This window comes from Carassius carassius, chromosome 2 (genome assembly GCF_963082965.1).
Source record: "Carassius carassius chromosome 2, fCarCar2.1, whole genome shotgun sequence".
Taxonomy (NCBI): Eukaryota; Metazoa; Chordata; class Actinopteri; order Cypriniformes; family Cyprinidae; genus Carassius; species Carassius carassius.
The window spans coordinates 36386710-36410067 of NC_081756.1; the positions used below are offsets into that span (position 1 = coordinate 36386710).

General features: G+C 43.3%; 1 pseudogene; it reads right to left on the reverse strand.

Moving 5' to 3' along the window:
• Nucleotides 1-1153: 1153 nt before the first annotated feature.
• LOC132109425 (breast cancer metastasis-suppressor 1 homolog) overlaps nt 1154-23358 on the reverse strand; it is a 43993-nt pseudogene continuing 21788 nt past the window's right edge.

The window sequence follows — 23358 nt, forward strand, 5'->3', positions numbered from 1 at the left end:
ACTCTTTTTCTGTCTGAAAGAATGAAAAGACCGAGCTGAAGGCGGAGCGATTCGAACAATCAGATGAAAGCAGCGTTTAAGCTCCGCCCACAAGTGTGAATGAAATATGGAAGCCATAAACCGAAATGATCAAAAAGTACACGGACCAACTGTCTTGTCCATGTTCTCTCACTTGAATCCTCTTGAGTCTCGAGTCTCTTGACCTTCTGCACGCCTCGCCTTGTTCATGCAGTGATTGACGTGGCGCGAGGGGGCGGACACGTGATCGGCTCGGAATGCATTTTCAATGTGCACATTGAATTTTGCTACATTCATTGCGGGACACTGAATGAAAATGCAATCGTAAGTGTCTTGACTGTGAGTGTTAATGCAATTAAGAAAAATAGCAATTAAATGATAATTTTGCCAAAGTTTTTGCTTGAACATGTTATACATATCTAATCATTTCTGTAATACATTTTCTTTTTAATTTAGCAATTTATAAAGCGTTAAAATTACTATTCATTTTACATATTAAAACTAGTGTGTGAAATGGCAAAATGAAAATGATGTTATTTAATTTTCATTTTCATTTTGCACCAAACATTGCACAAATGTATTGGAAAATGTAAATGTAAATTCAGAAATGCATTGCCATTTTACATATTGCATTGTCATTTTGCATATTACATTCCAAATTGAATATTGCTACCCATATGCTTCCATACTCTAACACTAGCTTGCTCTATTCTATCTGTTTTCTTTTTATTTATTATATTATTTAAAAGCCCTTGCTATGTGTACTGTGTTTAAGCTAACTGAGACTTGTTATAGCACTTATATATCATTGCTCTTTTGTTGTTTTTGATTGCTTCCATTGTCCTCATTTGTAATTCGCTTTGGATAAAAGTGTCTGCTAAATGACTAAGTGTAAATGTAAATTTACTAGGAAAGTCTTATACCAGATAAAGACCCCATTATTCAAAAACATGCATCAACACATACAAGATACTCAAAAACTTGAACCTTGAATTAAAAATTATTATACAGCATTATGCAATTAAATTTTTGAAGTGAGAAAAAATCCTATATTGCACTATGAAATCTTTTCCAAGCTTGTCGTGAGAAAGAAATCATTTGTTAAATATTTTTAACCTGAGCCAAGGTTTCTGATGGTCAGTGCATGTGATTTCCTTCAATAAATATACAATGAGTTAATTCAGTCAGTTTATATTAGTTTAATGAGGTTACCATGAGATCATTGATCTCCCAGTATAGCTTCCTGAGAAAGAGCGACAGGCAAGCTTAAACAAAGAACTTAAATGAACACAGGACTATTTAATAACGGACTTACTGTCTGCGTTCTTCTTCAGGGGCTTCAGTGCCACTTTTGCCTGAAAGAGAAAGTAAAAAGTCACGATCCATCACCGGTTCACTGTGAGTGAAGGGCTGATCACTCATCATGAATCACACCTTCTTGATGGCCGTCCAGTCCTCTAGTATGTCAATTTCTCTCAGCATATACACTATGTATGGCCTTGAAAAAAAGAGACACGTTGAGCAAGCAGGATGGGATAAAAGACAACTTCTTCAAACAAATTGTGAATAAGAGGTTTAGCCTTTTGGTTAAAGATCTAATCTGCGTAACTGGGCAATTTGTTGAGGCGATGTGTTGTGTTTTGGATATTGGTGTCTACCCTGCAACTTAACTAGCCTCACCAGCAAGATTCCCATTCTAAGCATCTTTTGAAATATTAAAAAGACAAAACTGGCATAAACCGTTTTGGACTAATATGGAAAGTTCTGTGAGATTTTTTCCTAGAAATAGTTAAAAAAATAATTGTATTAGTTTATTTTACGGCAATACTATGAATGTTTAGACATTATTTAAAGAAACATTATTTAAAGAAACAAAATAAGCCATGTGTGATTTCTGTATCATCACACTGTCTGATCTGCACCGCAGTCTATTAATTGGTTGCCTATGATGAACTTTCTAAATGTAATGTAAGACCTTTTGGATAAAGTGTCAGATAAACGACTAATTAGTATGTTTTGGTTAGGGATGAACTGATACTACTTTTTCCACAACAAGTCCAATACCGGTAATTCTCCATCCATCCATCTTCTTCCGCTTATCCGGGGCCGGGTCGCGGGGGCAGCAGTCTAAGCAGAGAACCCCAGACTTCCCTCTCCCTAGACACTTCCTCCAGCTCTTCTGGGGGGACACCGAGGCGTTCCCAGGCCAGCCGGGAGACATAGTCTCTCCAGCGTGTCCTAGGTCTTCCCCGGGGTCTCGTCCCCGTGGGACGCGCCCGGAACACCTTCCCGGGAAGGCGTCCAGGAGGCATCCGGAACAGATGCCCGAGCCACCTCAGCTGACCCCTCTCGATGTGGAGGAGCAGCGGCTCTACTCTGAGCTCCTCCCGGGTGACTGAGCTTCTCACCCTATCTCTAAGGGATCGCCCAGCCACCCTGCGGAGAAAGCTCATTTCGGCCGCCTGTATCCGGGATCTGGTCCTTTCGGTCATGACCCAAAGCTCATGACCATAGGTGAGAGTAGGAACGTAGATTGACCGGTAAATCGAGAGCTTCGCCTTGCGGCTCAGCTCTTTCTTCACCACGACAGACCGGTACATCGACCGCATTACTGCAGAAGCTGCACCGATCCGTCTGTCAATCTCCCGTTCCATCCTTCCCTCACTCGTGAACAAGACCCCAAGATACTTAAACTCCTCCACTTGAGGCAGGAACTCTCCACCAACCTGAAGTGGGCAAGCCACCCTTTTCCGACTGAGGACCATGGCCTCGGATTTGGAGGTGCTGATTCTCATCCCAGCCGCTTCACACTCGGCTGCAAACCGTCCCAGTGCATGCTGAAGGTCCTGGCTTGATGAGGCCAACACGACAACATCATCCGCAAAGAGCAGAGACGAAATCGTGTTGTCACCAAACCTGACCCCCTCTGGCCCCTGGCTGCGCCTAGAAATTCTGTCCATAAAAATCATGAACAGAACCGGCGACAAAGGGCAGCCCTGCCGGAGTCCAACACGCACCGGGAACAAGTCTGACTTACTGCTGGCAATACGAACCAAGCTCCTGCTCCGGTCGTACAGGGACCGGATAGCCCTTAGCAAAGGGCCCCGGACCCCATACTCCCGGAGCACCCTCCACAGGCCGCCGCGGGGGACACAGTCGAATGCCTTCTCCAAATCCACAAAGCACATGTGGACTGGTTGGGCAAACTCCCATGAACCCTCCAGCACCCTGTAGAGGGTATAGAGCTGGTCCAGTGTTCCACGGCCTGGACGAAAACCACACTGTTCCTCCTGAATCCGAGGTTCTACTATCGGCCGGATTCTCCTCTCCAGTACCCTGGCATAGACTTTCCCAGGGAGGCTGAGAAGTGTGATCCCCCTGTAGTTGGAACACACCCTCCGGTCCCCCTTCTTAAAAAGAGGGACCACCACCCCGGTCTGCCATCCCAGAGGCACCGTCCCCGACTGCCACGCGATGCTGCAGAGGCGTGTCAGCCAAGACAGCCCCACAACATCCAGAGACTTGAGGTACTCAGGGCGGATCTCATCCACCCCCGGTGCCTTGCCACCGAGGAGTTTCTTGACTACCTCGGTGACTTCAGCTTGGGTGATGGACGAGTCCACATCTGAGCCCTCAGCCTCTGCTTCCTCAATGGAAGACGTGACAGCGGGATTGAGGAGATCCTCGAAGTATTCCTTCCACCGTCCAACGACATCCCCAGTTGAGGTCAACAGCTCCCCACCTTTACTGTAAACAGCGTTGGTAGGGCACTGCTTCCCTCTCCTGAGGCGCCGGACGGTTTGCCAGAATCTCTTCGAGGCTGACCGATAGTCCTTCTCCATGGCCTCACCGAACTCCTCCCAGGCCCGAGTTTTTGCCTCCACAACCACCCGGGCTGTAGTCCGCTTGGCCTGCCGGTACCTGTCAGCTGCCTCAGGAGTCCCACAAGCCAACCAGGCCCGATAGGACTCCTTCTTCAGCTTGACGGCATCCCTTACTTCCGGTGTCCACCACCGGGTTCGGGGATTGCCACCTCGACAGGCACCGGAAACCTTACGGCCACAGCTCCGAGCGGCCGCTTCGACAATGGAGGTGGAGAACATGGTCCACTCGGACTCAATATCTCCAGCCTCCCTCGGGATCCGGTTGAAGCTCTGCCGGAGGTGGGAGTTGAAGATCTCTCTGACAGGAGACTCGGCCAAACGTTCCCAGCAGACCCTCACAGTACGTTTGGGTCTGCCGAGTCTGTCCAGCTTCCTCCCCCGCCATCGGATCCAACTCACCACCAGGTGGTGATCGGTTGACAGCTCCGCCCCTCTCTTCACCCGAGTGTCCAAGACATACGGCCGGAGGTCGGATGAAACGACCACAAAGTCGATCATCGACCTACGGCCTAGGGTGTCCTGGTGCCACGTGTACTGATGGACACCCTTATGCTTGAACATGGTGTTCGTTATGGACAAGCTGTAACTAGCACAGAAGTCCAATAACTGAACACCGCTCGGGTTCAGATCAGGGGGGACGTTCCTCCCAATCACGCCCCTCCAGGTGTCACTGTCGTTGCCCACGTGGGCGTTGAAGTCCCCCAGTAAAACGACGGAGTCCCCAGTCGGAGCACTTTCCAGCACCCCTCCCAGAGACTCCAAGAAGGCCGGGTACTCTGCACTGCCGTTCGGCCCATAGGCACAAACGACAGTGAGAGACCTATCCCCGACCCGAAGGCGCAGGGAAGCGACCCTCTCGTTCACCGGGGTAAACTCCAACACATGGCAGCTGAGCTGGGGGGCTATAAGCAAACCCACACCAGCCCGCCGCCTCTCACCATGGGCAACTCCAGAGTGGTGAAGAGTCCATCCTCTCTCGAGGAGTGTGGTTCCAGAGCCCAAGCTGTGCGTAGAGGTGAGCCCGACTATCGCTAGTCGGAACCTCTCAACCTCACGCACAATCTCGGGCTCCTTCCCCACCAGTGAGGTGACGTTCCACGTCCCTAGAGCTAGTTTCCGTGTCCAGGGATCGGGCTGTCGAGGCCCCCGCCTTCGACTGCCGCCCGATTGTCTAAGCACCGGCCCCTTACGGTCCCTCCTGTAGGTGGTGAGCCCACGGGAAGGCGGCCCCACGTCGCTCCTTCGGGCTGAGCCCGGCCGGACCCCGTGGGGAGAGGCCCGGCCACCAGGCGCTCGCATATGAGCCCCAACCCCGGGCCTGGCTCCAGGGTGGGGCCCCGGCTGCGCCATACCGGGCGACGTCACGGTCCTTAGATTTAGTCTTTTCATAAGGGGGTTCTGAACCGCTCTTAGTCTGACCCGTCGCCTAGGACCTGTTTGCCTTGGGAGACCCTACCAGGGGCATATAGCCCCGGACAACATAGCTCCTAGGGTCATTCGGGTACTCAAACCCCTCCACCACGTTAAGGTGGCAGTTCAAGGAGGGGCCGGTAATTCTACTTTTGGTAATTGCCGATACCTGTATTTTCATATAATTTTCAATAATATGAATCATGTTAGCTGGCTTCATTTAGCAAACAGATGAAATATGCCTGCTAAAATGTATTGTACAAGCTATTGTTACTTTCACTGTTCGTTTTATTGCTCTATGGTATTTTATCATTAATTTAATAGCACATTATGGCTGCTCCATTGTAGCAGCTCAGTACTGTAATCACATGTGCCCATTTTACTGTACTGTAAGTCCCATTTTTTATAATTTGAAATGTGATGCGACTAATATTAGTAGAGTGGGACAGTGACTGGGGTCGTGACTGCAGGGCAGTGACTGTGTAGTTCTGACACCAACTTTTTACGAAAGTCACAATGGTTCGTGAAAAATCACATCTACTTTATGCAGGCTGTGTGCATTTACTTTGGACTGTTTTGAAACATATGGTAGCTAAAATAGCCCCTAGACATCAGTTATCGTGAAAAAAGCAAGGAAAGTACAGTTTTGACAATATGAGACCTTTAATCTATAATAATACATTCTGCTCTCTGTTGTGTTGTCCGTGTTTGTTTGTGTCGACTAAACTGACCAGATTTCGGAAATGAAAACTGGGGACATTTCCTAATTTAGTGGTAAACATATCACTGAAATCTCACTTGTGATTATCTACGAATTAAAAAACGAGGACAATAGTAAATAGTAATGGGGGAAAATATTGAATAGTAACTATTGCAAATAGCAAACATATCAAAACAGTATTCTAAAAAAATTATGCCTTTTTAAATCACATTAAAAATAAAACAATAAATATGAGAACATATGATAAATAAAACTGTTTTTAACAAATATGTTTAATATGTTCTAACTGTATTTAACATTTTCACAATCTATATACCGTATTTTCCGGGCTATAAGTCGCACTTTTTTTCATAGCTTGGCTGGTCCTGCGACTTATAGTCAGGTGTGACTTATTTATCAAAATTAATTTGACATGAACCAAGAGAAATGAACTAAGACAAATGAACCAAGAGAAAACATGACCGTCTACAGCCGCGAGGGGGCGCTCTATACTGCTCAGTGCTCCTGTAGCCTACACTGAGCAGCACAGAGCGCCCTCTCGCGGCTGTAGATGGTAATGTTTTCTCTTGGTTCTAAATAAATGCGACTTATAGTCCAGTGCGACTTATATATGTTTTTTTCCTCATCATGATGTATTTTTGGACTGATGCGACTTATACTCAGGTGCGACTTGTAGTCCAAAAAATACGGTAGTACAACTTATATATTTGTACTATATAGTACATTACAACTTTTCAAATTTTATGTTAATGCTTTTAGAAAAAGTTCTTTTCTATCCCTAATTAAGCTTATTACTTTGCATTTTAGGCTCATTTTGACCACAAAGTACGTGCTTTCTGCGAATGTAATTGTGCAAGTGTAAGTGATTAATTGTTTTTATATATATATATATATTATTCATATTGGAGTTGTGATGGCAAAAGTTTCAGGAATGTCTCATACTGTGTGCAAAATAATCCCACAACATTGTCACGCCTTGTTATACAGTGCACACAAACAGTATTACTTTGTTTTAACAAGTATATTTAATATGTGAATACCTTCAAACCAATAACGGTTTCTCTTTTTATAATAGCAGAGATAGCAATCTGCTTTTGTCCATGTTCTTCATAGCTAAAGTAGCAGCAAGGACCAAGTAATCAATATAGCTTGCAGGTGAAAATAATCATAATCATACGATTGCCACCGGGCTATATTGGTAGGGCTTTTACAGTGTATTTGCGGGTTCTCAGGGACAGACAAAGACAAAGAAACACCAACAACAGAACAAAAGAGAGCAGACTGGAGTCAGGGACAGCACACAAAAAAAATCTAACTTTTCCGGAAAAAGGGCACATCTGGTCACCCTAGTCCAGACAAAGCACTGTCCACACCTTGTGTGGTATAGGAGCATTTTAATAAGTACCAGTACAAGAACAGGAGTACAGTATCAGGCCCGATACCAGTATCACTATCAGGGCATCCCCTAGTGTTGGAACAGGATTTAATCTGGAAGGCAAGTGATGATTAAATGAGAGAGGAAGAGACAGATCTCCATCTCAAGAGAATACTTTATTACCTGACACAAGATCTGCCTTCTTCCTGTCTGGGCGAATCAGGTGACTCCTTTTACACTCCTTCATCCTAACTTCATCATTCCACCACTCTGATTGATAAAGAGCAAGATTGTAGGTGACTTATATAATAATATATTATAATATAATTATATAATAATTAAATAAAGGTGACTTGACTTGATTGTGTTTACAGATATGGATTCTAACCTAGAAATGCCTGGTGAATAAATATGCTTAAAATGTGGGGAACAAGTCTGTCAAAACCCTTTTAAAAAGTGTTAATATTAAGTGTATAAAGTTTTCATTAAAAAAAAAAAAAAAGTAATATTATAAATCATTTAGAGATTTGCGTGAACTGAGTGCATGAGAGAGAGTGTGTGCCCTGACCTTTCACTCAGTCTCTTTACTTTTCCTCTCTCAGCCAAATGACAGACTCTCACAGCATATTTGTTACACAAATTTCTAAGGCCTCTAAATTATCAACATGATCAAAACTTTGCTAAAAACCTGTTGTATACAGCAGTACACAAGAATCTATACAAGTATCTACAACATGCCTTTTGTTGTCTGATTGTACACTTGCTATGAAATCTTTTTTTACAGTATAAAATAAGTTTAAGAATAACTGGACTAAAGCAACTTAAACATACTTGATTATAAACACAGTTTTTATAACAATTACAATAAATTGTACAAAATAAAATACACCAGGCTTTAGACAATTGTTTTTCTAGATCTCTTAATCATCATTACATTGCGTTATATGTTTCACCCCAAACAATAAGAACCGCAGAGCTTTGATCGTAAAACTAAACATTTAAATGTCATTTTATTAAGACATTATTGGAAGATTCAGTGTAACAACTTATATTTATATACATTTTATTAGGGGTGGGACGGTTCGCTGAAAAAAATCGAACCGTTCGGTTCTCCACATTCGGTTCGGCACGCTCTGGGACTGCAGTTCAACTTAAATCTGACAAAGCATCTGTAATATGGTTTGCTATAAATAACACGTAAAACAAACAAACAAAGTGTTCAGCTCATATATGTTTCTGTTGATGTATGCGCATTCTGGCTTCCCAGACATTACAATAACAGCGATGAAAAAAAAAGACATGGACAAACCATTCACTCTTGTTCAGTGCAAATGCCATATGCTGGAATATGAGCAGTCATTTATTCCATCATCAACCGGGTGCTGATAGTGCTTATAGTTGTTTAAAATAGTGCACATATATAGGCAGTTCAGATTACTTGTTAAAGTGCAATGAAATACCTTATACCTGCAGATGATGCACGTCTGTTTGAGGATGGAGACTTCTTCACCTTCTTGTGCGCACGTGTGTGTGTGTGTGTGTGTGTGTGTGTGAAATGCGGTGCTGAAGTGAAATAGATGGGCAGTTTGATAGGCAAATTATAATAGGCCGCCTAATAATAATAATAATAATTTAATACATTAATTGGTGAATGAGCCTAATATCATATATACCTAATATCTCTGACTATCTTCGATACACGATACTATCATCTATCAGCACAACTCTAGTGTGCCGGTCATCTTTTCTTACAGTCTATGGCAGACATATATCCCTTCTCTGATAGCCAGGTAAATGTATGTGTGTGTGTGTGTGTGTTTATGTACCTGAGGGGATATCTATACTCTGTTTGTCCTCCTCAAGTCTGCGGATCTTCTCCAACAACTCTGTTTTCATGGCATCAAATAAGAGTGTCCTCTCAGTCTATAGAAACAAGCATCTCATCATCACACACACAGACTGACACAATATGATTCATGATCATCACTGCACTGTCAACTAGGGCTGTCACTTTTTATTCGATATTCGAATATGCGTCTGAACATGACGTGAAATATCCGTAATCAAACAATAAATAAAACATCCGGTTTTTAAAATGCCATGTGTAGCGCATTTTTTTACAGTATATGATTAGACCATTTGTTTTTTATTTTATTCTTTGCCATCTTATCCAGTAGAGGGCACTCTAGACGTATTGTAGCGTAGGCCCATGACCAAATCACGCGAATAATAGCTAGTAGCCTATGTAGGTGGGGTGAGTGAATGTACAGTGCTCTCTCCACCCTCAATACCACGACTGAGGTGCCACATATGGAAAGGCACCATCAATGCTGAAAGGTATGTCCAAGTTCTAGAACAACATATGCTCCCATCCAGACGTCGTCTCTTTCAGGGAAGACCTTCCATTTTCCAACATGACAATTCCAAAAAAAACCTAATTTGGTCACTTTCTGTGATTGTCCACGGCATATTTAAAGATGTATGCAAGCAAAAAATAATTAATGAATGAATAAGGGGCCGTTCACATATCGCGTATAAAAACGCGCGGAAAACGCTTGGCGCACCGCTTTCTCCTCCAAAGCACTCAGGCAGAAGCGCTCCTGAGGTGTCTGCCGTTGCTAAGCAACAATGACGCACTCTCTCCATGAAGACGCGGAAATTTCAGCAAAGGATAAATGGATTTGCAACACAAAAAAACGCTTTCTGTAGCTCTGCTCCTAAATTTATTTCAAAATGGCAATCCATATACAGCTATGATCAGCTGTTCCTTCATCTTGGCTGAGCTTTCAACATTATTACGGGAAAGGATGAAGCTGAATGTTTAGTTCTTGTCACATGACCTGCGGTGCGCTTGCGGCATTCTGAAAAGTTGAGATGTTTTTAACTCGATGTGGTGCAGACGCGCCTGGAAAAAACGGGACCGCTTTTTTTTACGTTTTTTCTTTGTTCACTTTTTTTTTTTTTTTTTTGCTTTTTTTTTTTTTTTGCTTTTAATCTGTACTTTTGTTTGTTTGCATGCATTGTTAAGGGTTTTCAGCTACAAAACAGGATGTTTAATGTTCAAGCTTATTGTGTTGTTCAAAATGACGGAAGCAATAAATGGTGCTGAAAAATAACCTCTGTCTCATGAAACTTAATTTAAATAAATGAATATTCGAATATTCGTTTTTTGTGAGCTCAAATATTCGAATGTGATATTTGTGGAAAATGCCCATGCCTAATTTTTACAGACAGGCATGTACAGCATTAGAAAGAATGAAAACACTAGGAAGATAAAACTAGGTTTGAGAAAGGATTAGAAAAAAAAGGAGAAAAGATAATAAATAGAAATAGAAGAACAAGTAAATACTATGAAAGAAGAATTAGAAGAAAAAAATAAGAATCCAGGAAAAAAGATACAAGAGGTAAATAAATTAGAAAAAAAGAGTAAGTTGTTTGAAAGTAATGAGAATGTACATGAAGGCAAGGAGTTATTTGATAATGGAAAATGGGAAAAGGGCAGAAAAAAGGGGACACTCAGACCACTGGCTGCAAAACTCCCAATTTTAATCAAGGGTGAGCAGGGAGAGTATGTCCCCTGGGCTTCACAGGACCTCAAGGGCTGGTCACTCGATGTACTTGCTGAGGGGGCTGTAAAGTAGATCAGGGTGTTTGAGGAAGAAACTATGGGCAAACTTTTGGCTGTGAGAAACATTAAAGCTTTGCAGGCTAAAAATGTAGGAGGGGCAAAGATGGATAAAATTCTTCAAATAACTACTCTAGACAGAGCAGTGAACTCTCATTATATGGATGTAATTGTTTTTGATGCATTCGGTCCAGCAGTGTGGCAGCACTGCATACGGAGTACCAGGTCAGACTAAATCCTAAATCATTGAAGAGACAAGAACTTGGAAACACATAAAATCCAACCACATATGTTCAGAAACAGCTGGCAAGGTGGAAGCAAGAAACTGAGGGGGATGCAGAAAGAGACCCATTAATGGCTACATTGTTTAGCCCACTTACAGCAGTTCCTCCAAATGCACACTCGAGCCCTGTGCCCATAATTAATGTTTATATTCAACAGCCAGGACAATGGGATGGAAAAAACCCATACAGTGAGGCCAGAGAGGAAGAGGCTTATACTGGTCCTCCAGGTGTGTGCTGGGCAGATGGACAGCCCGGACATAATAAAAAGTGACTATCCCACCAGAGAATCCTTAAGGGGAGAGTCAGCTTTCAATGTTAACAACTAAAGCTGATCAAGAGCCTATTATGCAAATTAAATTAGATCCACACCCATGATTTTAGACAGAGGTGCTTTTTATACTTGTTTAAATGTAACATATACCTCACATCTCCCCTTGTGTGGAAAATTTGCAAAGACAATAGGATTCTTGGGAAAAATGCAATTAATTCAAATAACAGCTCCAGTGTGTCTACAAACAAAAGATCAAAGTATAACAATGCCCATTCTGGTATCAAATCAGACTCCTATCAATTTGTTAGTAAGAGATGCATTAAGTAAATTAGGGCTACAAAGTTGGTGTTCTCAAAAAGTAATATATATTGCTGAAATAGGAACAGAAACACAAATGGTAGTTGCAAAGCCAAAAGCAAATGTCTATTGTATAGGGCAGATAGAGCAAGAGGTGAGGTGTCAATAAATGGGGAAAGTTTATTGAAGCACAGATTCCTGAAGCACAGCTATCAAAATCAGAATTTCAATGCACAATGATAAACGATTAACAGAGAGATGAGAAAATAGAACAAAAATGGCAGAAAGAAACAAAAGGACAGCAAATTGTGTCTCCAAGTACATCATAACAGGTAAACGTAGCAGCTATAAATACCAGAGGATGAATTTGTTAAAATTAATAATTTTAATGACTTAATCTGTCCGACATATTGCAGAATATTAAGGAAATAAGTAGGAAACAAAAGATGTAGGACCAATGATGAAAAAGACTTACAAATAATAAATGAATTAATAGAACATTTGCTAGCTGAAATTCCAAACCTGCACACGATACTGATGAATGTCCCTACTTATGCCAAATATTTTACGTAACTGATCTTTATTCAGTTCACTACAGTGTGCCGCTTGCAGAAGAGAGTATTTGTTTACATATACAGGTAAACAGTGTCATTAAGGAAAACATTATAGTGGATTTTGAAGATAAAAAAGCTCAAGGGTGTCAGGTAGCCATATTAGCACCTGTAGTACTTACTGAACCTCAACCTCAATTGGATTACCGTATTTTCCGCACTATAAGGCGCACCGGATTGTAAGGCGCACCTTCAATGAATGGCCTATTTTAGAACTGTTTTCATATATAGGGCGCACCGGATTATAAGGCGCATAGAATAGAAGATACTGCAGTCAAACGTTTGACTGGGTTTGCGTTATGCATCCATTAGATGGAGCTGTGCTAAAGGGAATGTCAAAATTTTGACAAAGCGCCTTGATCCATATATAAGGCGCTCCAGGAATATAAGGCGCACTGTTTTTTTGAGAAAATGAAATGCTTTTAAGTGCACCTTATATTGCGGAAAATACGGTATATAATTTAAATTAAACAAGTAGGCCCCTGTGAACAATAAATGTGTAACAGAACAGAAGCTAAAAAAGACTAACAAGAGATTTGGCGTACACATGAAGGAAACATCGTTGCACCTACTTAAATATTTAATATTCTTGTTGCAGATGCGCATGGTTTTGACCATTGTGCAAGGGGGGAAGTGATAAGGAAAAATTAAACAGAACTATCAAGGCCAAAGTAAACAAAATATGTGAAAGTACTAAAATTAATTGGATTTATGCTTTACCTCGTGCACTAATAAGCTATCGCTTGCAAACTAACAAAAACATGCACTTAACACCGCATGAAATGCTTACGGGTCGACCCATGCATGTGCCATATTGTTAAGGTCCCTGCAAAGGACTGCCTCTAGAGTAATTATAAATGAAACTTCAATCTAATATGAAGAAATTAACTGCTATGTATAAAGTTATCTATTTACAGGAAAAAAAATAAAAGAGCCCAGAGAGGAATCGGAGACTGTCTGACCAGTTATTCCAGGTGACCAAGTATATCTGAGGGTTTTCTGGAGAGAGTGGAATGAGCTGAGGAGAGAGGGACCCTACAAAGTGGTGAGAGCTACTCAAACAGCAGTCCAAGTGAAGGGAAGCACAACCTGGTATCATCTAAACCACTGTACTGGAGTCCCCATGGGAAAGGAAGAAAGAAAGGAAAACGGACAACCAGACAATGCAGGAGAAAGGAATAAGGAAAAACCAGAGACACATGATGAAGTGCAATCTGACAAGAGCTCACAAAAAGATCCACAAGGAGCTTCTTTCAAGTTTCAAGTTTCAAGTTTATTTTGTACAGCGCTTTTTACAATACAAATCGTTACAAAGCAACTTTACAGAAAATTATGTTTCTACAATATTTAGTAGTAGCTTATAAGTAGTGACTATCAGTTTGTGCACGTATGACAGGATTTTTTGAAAAATTAATACAAGACGTAGTTGTGATGGTGGATTAAGGAAAGTCTGGAAGCAGATGTGAGTTAACAGATTTAATGGGCTGAGAGGAATACAAATACACAAACAAACAAAGATGTTGAGGAGACGACACTTCGTGGTGGTGGGAAGGAGGTGAGGAATCCGGATGATGACGGCGAGTAGGCAGCAGGAGAGGATGGCACAGGAACTGCGGGGAATAGAGCCGAAGGTAAGTGTCCATGGCTGAGTGAACATGTGGAGAGTGGATGAGGTTCTAGGGAAAACACAGACATCCAACGCATACAACACTAAAGCCAGACGAACAGGGTAACCACATCAAACAAGTAACAATGATCTCACAAACACAAGATGTGAGACAAGCCAATATATAGTGGATGAGTAATGAGTGGCAGCTGTTGCTGATGACAATTAACGGAGACGCCCACAAGCTAATCAGTGCAGACGCGAAACACACCGATTTCACCACAAAGTGCAAACACCCCAAGATCACGATTTACCAACTGTGACAGTACCCCCCCCCCTCTAAGAACTCCTTCTGGAGTTCCCAGAAGGGCCTACCTGCTGATTGTAGTCATCAATAAGGGAGTGAACCAATATGTCCCTAGCAGGTACCCAACTCCTCTCCTCCGGACCGTAACCTTCCCAGTCCACCAGATACTGGAATCCTCGTCCCCTCCGCCTCGAGTCCAGAATACGATTAACCGAATATGTCGGTTCCCCATCTACAAGACGCGGCGGCGGGGGAACCGGAGTAGACGGATTAATACGTGCATAAAACACGGGTATAATTTTGGACACATGAAAGGCGGGGTGTATCCTCTTGTACGCAGGAGGTAGTTTGAGGCGAACTGTCACCGGACTAATGATCTTGATGATAGTGAACGGGCCGATAAATTTGGGAGCTAATTTATAAGACACGGATCGCAGAGGAATGTTACTGGTAGAAAGCCACACTTTTTGACCCATGACGTAAACGGGAGGCTTTGACCGGTGGCGATCGGCCTTGGCCTTAGTGCGCTCCCTCACCCGGAGCAGAGTCTCGCGGGCTCTGGTCCAGGTGCGGTGACACCTCTGGACAAACGCGCGAGCGGAGGGAACCGCGACTTCAGATTCCAGACTAGGAAAGGCTGGTGGCTGGTACCCTACACTACACTGAAATGGAGAGAGGCCCGTAGCTGACACTGGCAACGAATTGTGGGCGTACTCCACCATAGAAAGTTGTTGACTCCAGGAAGAAGGATTCTTGGAGACCAAACATCGCAACATCCTCTCTAAATCTTGGTTGGCTCGCTCAGATTGTCCGTTGCTTTGGGGATGATAACCAGAAGACAAGCTAATGGACGCTCCTAACAATTTGCAAAACTCTTTCCAAAATTTAGATTTAAACTGAGATCCCCTGTCCGAAACCACGTCTACCGGGAGGCCATGAAGCCGAAAGACGTGATCTAGAACAGTGACCGCTGTCTCCTTGGCTGTCGGTAATTTGGGCAAGGGAATGAAATGTGCCGCCTTCGAGAACCGGTCCACTACAGTCAAAACGACCGTCATGCCATTAGAGGGCGGGAGGACGGTAACAAAATCTAGAGTGATGTGGGACCAGGGTCTCGAAGGGACAGACAGCGGTTGAAGAAGCCCATCAGGAGGTCGGTTAGATGACTTACCACTGGCACAAACTGAGCAAGCCAAAACAAAATCGTGGACGTCGCGAGCCATCCGTGGCCACCAGAATCGTTGTCTAACTAACCCATTAGTTCTACTTATCCCTGGGTGACAAGCCACATTAGAACAATGACCCCACTGGACAACTTCGGACCTTAACTCCTCCGGCACAAATAAACGGTTCGGTGGGCAACCGGATGGAGGCGTTACCCCTTCTAAGGCCGTCTTAACCTTCGACTCGACCTCCCATACGAGTGCTGAGACCACTAATTTCTCAGGTAAAATACACTCTGGAGTCACCGGACGGGCGGAGGGATCAAAAAGACATGATAAAGAGTCGGGTTTGACATTTTTGGAACCCGGGCGGTACGATAGGGTAAATTCAAAACGACCAAAAAAAAGTGCCCACCGAGCCTGCCTGGAATTGAGTCTTTTGGCAGTTCTAATGTATTCTAAGTTCTTATGATCGGTCCAAACAATAAAGGGAACCCCTGAACCCTCCAACCAGTGACGCCATTCCTCTAATGCTAATTTGACCGCCAACAACTCTCTATTGCCAATGTCATAATTATGTTCGGCAGGAGATAGTCGATGTGAGAAAAACGCGCAAGGATGTACCTTCTCGTCCGAAGCAGCACGTTGGGACAACACTGCTCCTACCCCCACCTCTGACGCGTCGACCTCCACCAAGAACTGCCGTGTGGGATCAGGGGCCACAAGGATGGGAGCCGAAACAAAGCGGTTCTTGAGGTTAGTGAACGCAGCCTCAGCTGCGTCAGACCACCTGAACGGAGTACTGGGAGAGGTCAAGGCTGTCAGAGGTGAGGCTAGTTGGCTGAAATTACATATGAAACGCCGATAGAAATTGGCGAACCCCAGAAACCGCTGTAGGGTCTTACGGGAATCTGGAGATGGCCAATCTATCACAGCCTTAACCTTGTCAGGGTCCATACGTATTCCCTCGGACGAGACGACATACCCTAGGAAGGGAACAGACTGTGCATGGAATACGCATTTCTCCGCCTTGACAAAAAGCCCATTCTCAAGTAACCTCTGGAGCACTCGTCTGACGTGTTGAACGTGTTCCTGGAGAGATGAAGAAAAGATCAGTATGTCATCCAGGTAAACATATATATAAACTGATCTACCATATCTCTCAACCAGGGCCGGCTCTAGGTTATTTGGTGCCCAAGGCAAGAGAGATTATATTCCATATGTATAAGATTATATATATATATATGATCATTTTTAGCCTAAAACCGCCAGGGGGGGGGCGTTTACCCCATCATTTAAAGCGCTAAGACCAGCTGTCAGATGTTTTCGCGCCACTCCCGGTTGTTAAGCGACACGCTTGAGTTTGACAGCTGCCTGTCAGAGTGACTCAGTCGTTTTTTAGGATTGTAAATCTAGTAAAAGAAATGGACAAATACAAGCAGTGTGTGGACAGTGCACAGTAAAAGTGCACAGCGTGTGCGCAGCTTTCATAATACGATACATACATTTAATTAACTTTTTTTTTTTTAATTCTGCAATTTTTGTGCCCCGTCCAGCAGATGGCGCCCCAGGCGGCCGCCTGTGTCGCCTGTCGGCAAAGCCGGCCCTGCTCTCAACACGTCATTCACGAGTGCTTGGAAAACCCCGGGCGAGTTGGAGAGCCCGAACGGCATGACCAAGTACTCAAAGTGCCCTCTAGGGGTATTAAAGGCGGTTTTCCATTCATCCCCCTTCCTGATGCGGACCAAATGATAAGCATTGCGTAAATCCAATTTTGTGAATATGGATGCTCCCTGCAACCTCTCGAAAGCTGAAGACATGAGTGGTAAAGGATAGGTATTCTTAATAGTGATGTTGTTCAGCTCTCGGTAATCAATGCAAAGTCGCAGAGAACCATCCTTCTTACCCACAAAAAAGAACCCCGCCCCCACTGGAGAAGAGGAAGGACGGATGAACCCAGAGGCTAAGGAATCAGAAATGTATTTCTCCATGGCCTCCCTCTCAGGAATAGAAAGAGAGTATAACTTGCCCTTAGGCGGAGACTTACCTGACACTAAGTCTATGGCACAGTCGTAGGCACGATGCGGAGGGAGAGAAGCAGCACGGGACTTACTGAACACTTCCTTCAGGTCCAGATACTCAACGGGCACGTTTGGCAGAACCATGTTCTCCTTCTGAAGGACAGAAACAGGGACAACAGAACAAGCAGAAACCAGACAAGACTCATGACATCTTTCACTCCACAATGTGACAGTGTTAGAACCCCATTCCACTCATGGATTATGCTTGCATAACCAGGGGTGACCTAAAACAATGGGAGCAACAGGGGAGTCCATGAGAAAAAAGGATATGGTTTCTTGATGGTTTCCAGACGTGAGCAGTGTGATGGGTTCAGTATGGTGTGCGATGTGAGGCAGTTCCTGGCCATTGAGTGCGGTGACATGGATGGCGAGAGACACAGGAAGGACAGGTATGTTCAGGTGATGTGCAAGTGAAGAATAAATGAAATTACCTTCGGCTCCGGAGTCCAGAAGGGCGTGACACTCGTGATGTTGATTGTTCCACCGCAGTTTCACCGGAAGGAGGGTCGATGATGTAGGTGAGGACTTCTCAGCGGAGATCCCACCCGATAGTAGCCTCAAGTTTACTATCGGGCTGGCTCTTTTACCGGGCATGAGTAGGTGTTATGAGCAGAGCCTCCACAGTACAAACACAGTCCTTGGGACCTCCGCCGTTCCCTCTCCCTCCGGGACAGCCGAGCTCTACCCATCTGCATGGGCTCTTGGTCGTCGGCAGAACCGACCGTGTTCTCTCGACTCAAGCGCCCCCTAACAGGAGAGATGGTAGATCTTGAAGGACTGGGTTGGCGGCCCAAGCGATTAATCTGTGCGTCAACTCGTAGAGCCAGTTCAATGAGTCCGTTGAGAGTGGGGGGCAGCTCGAGGACGTAGATCTCTTGCTGAACACGGTCGGATAACCCATGCAAGAATCTATCCCACTGCGCCGCCTCGTTCCACTGGCATGCGGCCGCCAGGGTGCGGAACTCGATGGAGTAGTCGGTTACTGAGGAAGAGCCTTGACGGAGTTCCGAGAGTCGATGAGTAGCTTCCCTGCCGGTCGCGGCCCGGTCGAAGACTCTCCTCATTTCCTCAGAGAGGGCGTGGAACGAGGCACAACACGGGTGTTGGTTTTCCCACACCGCCGTCCCCCATAAGGCCGCCTTGCCAGACAATAATGTGAGCGTGAACGCTACTTTAGAATTCTCAGTAGCGAAGGTGCGGGCTGTAGGGCGAAATGCATTGAACACTTAGTTAAGAAAGTTCTACAAAACGCTGGCTCACCCGCATAGTTCTCCGGCGCCGGAAGTCGCGGCTCAGGCTGGAAGTGGTCCTGGGGAATCTCCCGGGGGACGGACGGCGCAGACTGTGCGATGGGTGCAGTGGGAGACGTTAGTTGATGGATCTGCTGGGTGAGCTCGGACACCTGTGCCACCAGCGCTTGGACAGCGCGTCCGGTGTTCGAGATGCTCTCCTGTTGCTGATCATAGAAACACTGATCATAATGTTCAAGGTGATGAAGACATTAGTCAAATTGTTGCATTATGGTATACAGCCCAAAATAATGAATGGTATAAATGGGCAGCCTTTACAGCTAGAGAAACAGGAAAAGAAAATTGCTTGCTGTGCTCCTAATCTCCAATAAATAAAGTAATAGCCATATTCCATATGACTACCAAAAATGTCCAAATTTGGGAGAAACTTTTGTCATTTAACAGGTTTTACCTGACCATATTGTATTGCTGAATGCCTAGGATTTTTGGGAAATCCTAAATTAACAGACTATTTCTTTAGATCACTCTATTGGTGGGGATATTGGTGACAGTATTCAGATATCGGTCAAAATATAAATATTGAAAAACAGAAATTAGAGATTCTAAAATGGTATAGCATAGATTATAAACAAGAATATGAGTGTTTCCATAAACCAAAAGGAACACAAGATGTTGGTAAATTCAAAGGAAAATGTGCTATTATTTGGTATAATAGATAAGAAAAAATCTTGGAAATCAGGAGTTCCTTCTTAGAGCTCCAGAACTTTCAGCACTCAGAACAACTAAAGGAAGTAAAATAGCACCTGAAGAATGTGAAAATCAAACAATAGCATTACCTTCAATAGAAATTTATGAAGACCAATCATTAATAATAGCAGATTTCTTTTGGATCTGTAAAAGTGAAAAAAACTTCCACATCATTGCATTCTGTTTTTATTTACAATTTGTACAGTGTCACAACTTTTTTGGAATCAGGTTTGTATATATTTACAGCAGTGCTTTTTCACTCTGGTGTGGTTTTTTTTTGTTTTTTTGTGATACTTCTTCTAGATTATGATAAATATGCTGTGTGCATGTTTGTGTATGAATCTGCATATTAAAATGTTTAATTACTACTAGGCATGTAAGTTTGGTGAATTATACAATAGTACCATGGTATTAACATGTTTTTTAAGCATGGTACCAATGTAATGACATTACGCTATAACTTTTTTTGTATCATGAAATTTCTGTAATACCCTGTAGCATAGGCGGAAATCGCGGGGTCTGAGGGTTGTCCCCCCCTAAAATATAATTGAAATATGTGTATTGTAAATAATATAATGATATATAGTTAAACTAATTGTGTAAAACAATACAAATGCAAACTGAGCAACAAAACAAAAGTTTTAAACCTTGAGTTCCCCCTGCTTTGCCTCACAGTGCTTTGGTCCACTGCCTGCTCCCCTTTTACCTCACCACCACCGACACACACACAGTCCGCTGCGAGAAAGCATCGGGTTTTAATTGTTGTGGAACACCATAAGTGTCACGAACGGCTCATAGCCGTGACAAATAAGTAAAGGATTTAGGTTGGTTTGGATGCATGAGTATTTATTAACATAAATGAAAAGTTTTTAAAAAATCATAATCAAACAGAAAAGAACAGAACAGAAAACAACCAGGAGCAGACAAGGCTACAACGGCTCCCAAGTCGGGAGCTCTCCGAAGCGCCCCTCATAATCTTCAAGCCTAAGCTTATATACAGGTGGTGTAATCAGTAATCATCCTCCTGATGACCGAGCACAGGTGTAGATCATTCTCCTGATGAAACTGCAGGCCAAACACACCAGACGACAACAGCAGGAAGAGAGACTCGTCACACACCCCCCCTAAAAAAAAAAGGAGAGCGAATGGTATTAAACAACTCCCATAATTCAATTTGTCCAAGTAGCAAAATTTCGTTCAGTCTGTAGATCTACCCAGACCAGTCAACTCTCAATCTTTCAGCAACCTGATAGGAAGCAAAATTAAGAAAGAAACAGAGACAAATCAGAGAAAATACAAACTAAAACATTTAAACCATGTGAACACGGGACAAAGCATCAGCCGTTACATTCTCTACGCCTTTAATATGGCGTATATCCAAAGAGTAACTCTGAAGAAACAAACACCATCTCATCAACCTTTGATTAGGGTTTTGCAAGGAGTGTAGAAAAACTAAAGGATTGTGATCCGTATAGACCACTAGAGGTCCCTCTGATGACCCAACATACACTTCAAAATGCTGTAGGGCCCAAATCAAAGCAAGTGCTTCCTTCTCAATCACTGAATAATTAAGCTGATACAAATTAAACTTTCTCGAGAAGAATCCAACCGGGCGATCAATATCATCAGGATACGCTTGTAACAAGACAGATCCAGCACCCACATTACTAGCATCAACCTGTAATTTAAACGCTCGATCGAAACACGGAGCTGCCAATACGGGAGCCTCTGTAAGAAGCATTTTTACCCGATCAAATGCCTGTTGACACAGTGGTGTCCAGCAAAAATCTACTCCTCCCCATAGCAAATTTGTCAGAGGCACCGCAGCGGCAGAAACATTTCTGCAAAAACAACGATAAAATCCTACCATACCAAGAAATCGCATTAGCTCTTTTTTTGTAGTGGGAGTAGGATACTCATCTATTGCCTCTACCTTTGCGCGAACAGGACGTACTTGGCCTTGCCCAACCACCTTTCCCAAATAGGTAACTGTGGCTTTGGCAAATTCACATTTTGACAAGTTAATAGTTAAATAGACGAATCGATCAAATAGTGCTCTAATATGGGCCAAGTGTTCCTCCCAGGTTTGACTAAAAACAACAACGTCATCCAAATATACCGTGCAGCCACTCAAACCAGATATTACGCAATTCATTAAGCGTTGAAACGTAGCGGGAGCGTTACGCAATCCGTAACTCATGACCTTATAGGAAAATAACCCTGAAGGTGTAATAAAAGCAGAAATCTCTCAGGCTCTAGCTGTTAAAGGTACCTGCCAGTAACCTTTTAAAAGATCAAATTTGCTCACAAATCTAGCACTTCCCACTTGATCGACACAATCCTCAATTCGAGGTAGTGGGTAAGAATCTGGCTTCGTTATGGCATTTACCTTTCGGTAGTCCGTACAGAATCTAAACGAGCCATCAGATTTACTCACTAACAAAGATGGAAAAAGAAGAGTCAGCAATGTCATTTTCCAACATGTACTTGATTTCAGCATCCAAATGTTTTCTCTTATTCGCCGATACTCTATAATAACGCTGACGTTATTAGTTGCATCTCCCACATCAATGTCATGCTCTATTAAATCTGTACAAGTAGGAGTATCAGAAAACAACGTAACATATTCCGTAGTTAAATTAAGCAAATCAGTACGCTGTACATTTGTTAGATGATCAAGCCGAGAGTGGAGAGAACTCAATGTCTGCGAATTTTTAAGACGAGCCTGAAGAACACAATCTCCTGGATAGATTTCATCTTCCTCAACCACCGGAGATGTTGTCATTGGTGTCACCAATTCAACAGGGTCATTAACAGCTAAACCTGCAAGCATAACAGGTTTAATAGGCACACCAACTTTATCTTCATTTGTCAAAAGGTCAGCGGAGTCCCTACAAGCATAATAAGGCTTTAACAAGTTTACGTGACACAATCTAGTCTTTTTTTTCGATCGGGCGTATCAATCAGATAATTTAGATCAGAAAGCTGCCGAGCAACAGTATATGGTCCAACAAACCTAGCCTGAAACGGTGATCCAACAACGGGCAATAACATTAATACCTGGTCACCTGGCTGAAACGAACGCAACTCTGTTCGACGATCAAAAAGTTGTTTCATTCGACCTTGAGATTTGTGCAAAGACGACTTTGCCAATTTGTTCGCCTCATAAATTCGTCTACGAAAATCACTGACATATGACAAAACATTTCTCGGCGGATCCGACTTTTCCCAGTCAGCAGATTACACAGCCAATGGACTTCGCACATCATGTCCAAAAACAAGGTAGTTCGGACTGAACCCAGTACTCTCTTGCGCAGCTTCCCGAGCTGCCATCATTAACCAAGGTAGACCAGTTTCCCAGTCCTTACCCATATGTACACAATAAGACCTCAAAAGAGATTTTAATGTTTGATGAAATCTCTCGAGTGCTCCCTGACTCTGGGCGTGATAAGCACTGGAGAGATTATGCTGAATATGAAGTTGTTTCAACACTTGACCAAACAAATTAGAAGTAAAATTACTTCGTGGTATTCCAAATACTGAAATAAACTGTGTAAGTGCCTTTAAAACTAACTTTGTGGTTATCGAACGTAAAGGATAAGCAGCAGGATATCTAGATACTTGGCACATGATTGTAAGCAAGTATTCACTGCCTGCTTTTGACCTAGGCAATGGGCCGACACAATCTATAATGAGATGCTCAAATGG